The following is a 2,815-nucleotide window of genomic DNA, read 5'->3' as shown; positions in this document are numbered from 1 at the left end:
TGTACTACCGTGCTGCAATATGGTAGAATTTACCCGGCAGTTTGAGAGGGAGAAGCTGGAATCAGATGTAACTGTATTACAATCAAATATGGGTAACTACAAAGACATGAGTTGATCGGAAAAGGAGCCCAGCAGGGAAGACAGTGGAACAGCAATGGCAGGAGTTTTGGGAGGTTATTCACGAGGCGCAACAGAAATTAATCTCAAGGAGGAGAAAATATGCGAATGGGCAGACAAGGCATCCATGGATGATGAGGGAAATCAAGGACAGCATTAAAGCAAAAGGAAAAGCATTCCGGTGGCGGCGATGTGCTGAGTGGAAGAAGATCCACTTGGCTCTCCTCCCAATTGGGGCCAAAACAGTCAATTTATCTCAGACTTTGTCGGCCTAAAAAGCCAAACCCACCTGAATACAAAGGACACTGGAGAAGAAGATGCCTGCCAACAATAGACTGAGGGAATGGTGAGAAATCAAAAGTAGCAGCGAAGGAAAGGGGCAGGAACAGCGGACAAAGAGATATGTGGCCCCACGAGGCGAGGCAGAGACCCAGGCGAACCAGGAGGGGGAAAGATCGGTGAACCGAACTGCGGAGCAGGAGCAGGACATGACAATCCCTCTCCCCCGCACAGGGGGACGAATGTAGGAATGTATTAAAGAGGAACTGAACCGCATGAAAATAGCGATCAGGATGGAGCTCCACATGGTGATGAAGGAGGTGATCTCGGAGGCGACAAACACCACTATAGAAGGCCTGGGACAATCCTGGACCTGGAGAAAGCAGCCACGGACCAGAGCAACAGGATTGCAGCTCTGGAAACCGAGGTGAAAAGGTTGGTGGCAGCCCAGGGTAGCCTAAAAGAGGTGGAGGACCAGGAAAACGGGTTCAGGTGGCAAAACGTCTGAATAGTGGGTCTGCCAGAAGGTATAGGAGGAAGAGATCCAACGGGCTGCTTCGCCCAAATGCTGGGCAAGCTAGTGGGGAGGGAGGAATTTCCAAACCCCCCAGAAATGGATAGGTCGCTTCGGCCCAGGCCCAAAGCCGGGGAGCAGCCAAGGGCGAAAATCGCGAAGCTACACCGGTTCCAAGACCAAGAAAAGATCTTAAGGTGGGCCCGCCAGCCATAATCATGCTTGTCGGAAGTACATAGAATAAGGGCCAAGACCTGGCAAAAAAAAGAGCTATTCCCGGCCAGACTCTGGGTGACATACAAGGGCAATGAACTTTACTTCAGCACCCCGGCGGAGGCTGATGTGTTTTTTAAAATGAACAATCTCGAGGCAGAGCAAACGCAGCAGCGATGAAAGCGACAGGGACAGAAGAGGAAAGAAACTGAGAACTGAGGTCAGACCGCAAACAGGGACAAGAATACGAACTATGTTTTTACACAGCACTGTGCTGCCTCATTTTTGGGCTTGTCTCTTCCCTCAATGTGATGAGGGGGAACAGGCCAAGGGGAGTGATGATATGGCAAGGGGCAAAATAAGAGGTGGAAGGGGATTGGTAAAACGGGGCAGGGGCTAGACAAGCACTGGGAGGGGAGCCACCGTATGAGCGAGGAGGCACAGGAAGGCAGAAAGCAAAGGAGGCCACGGCACACCTCTCAGGGGAGAGGGAGCGTCTGGCGAAAAGAGGCGGGAGGGACAGGGCAGAAGGGGGGGGAGGGGGGGGAGAGAATACAGGGGTGGGGAAGAGGGACAGGGGTTAAGGGGGGATTGGGGACTGGGGGAATCGCAGGATAGAAAAGGAACAAAGGGAAGGATCAGGACAAGAAACGGAACAGGCGCAGGCCTCGGTAGGCATGGAACAGGGCGAGGAATCATGATGTAGCCACTCGAGAGAGGGAGACCCCAGAGTGCAAGGGTGCATCCATGTGGCGTACACATAGTTGGAGGCCATGTTGGCTGCTCCCTGGACAAAGGGAGCAGGGGCTCGTCGAACAGGTAGGAACCCCCTGTTGTTACCTGGACCATAGGGGACTTAACGGCCCGGTGAAAAGATCCAGAGTCTTCGCCCACTTAAGAAGTCTAAAGGCCAACATAATCTACCTGCAAGAGATGTAACTGAGGGAGAAGACCGACTACTGGTAAGGAAGGGCTGGGTGGGACAGACGTACCATTCATGTTACGGGACGAGGGCTAGGGGAGTAACAATAATCCCCTACACCGGGATCCGACGGGTTCCCCGCGAACTTCTATTAAAAATTTGTGCCAACCCTGGCCCCACATCTAAGGGACATGTTTGCGGATTCGCTGGCAAGGGACACCCTGCCACCTACACTAGCGCAGGCCACAATCTTAATACCCAAAAAGGGATAAAGACCTGACGGAATGCGGATCATAAAGACCCATTTCGCTGCTGAATGTTGCGAAAATACTCGCAAAGGTCCTGGCCAAAAGGCTGCGTACCGGAGGTGGTCGCAGAGGACCAAATGGGCTTTGTCAAGGGTAGGCAGCTCACTGCGAACATCAGGCGGCTGCTGAATGTAATAATGATCAACAAGGGGATCAGAAACCAAGACAGTTATGGACCCAGGGAGATGGTACATCATGATGTACATCATCAGTGTTCTGGAAGGGGCACTGGTAGTACTGGTAAATGTGTACGCTTCCAACTGGGCGGCACAGAATTCATAAAGAAGACCATGGCGGAAATCCACGACATTGACAGCCGCTGTCTGATTATGGGGGGCGACTTTAACTGTATACGGGACCCACTGACTGACCGATCAAACCCCAGAACAGGGACAAAAACTGGGAGCAATTATGGAGCAGATAGGGGCGGTGGACCCATGGAGGTGCCTACACCCAGGAGAA

Source organism: Scyliorhinus torazame, chromosome 18, assembly GCF_047496885.1.
Source record: "Scyliorhinus torazame isolate Kashiwa2021f chromosome 18, sScyTor2.1, whole genome shotgun sequence".
In the NCBI taxonomy this organism is placed as follows: Eukaryota; Metazoa; Chordata; class Chondrichthyes; order Carcharhiniformes; family Scyliorhinidae; genus Scyliorhinus; species Scyliorhinus torazame.
The sequence above is the reverse complement of the archived record's forward strand: the minus strand, read 5'-3'. Positions refer to the sequence as shown.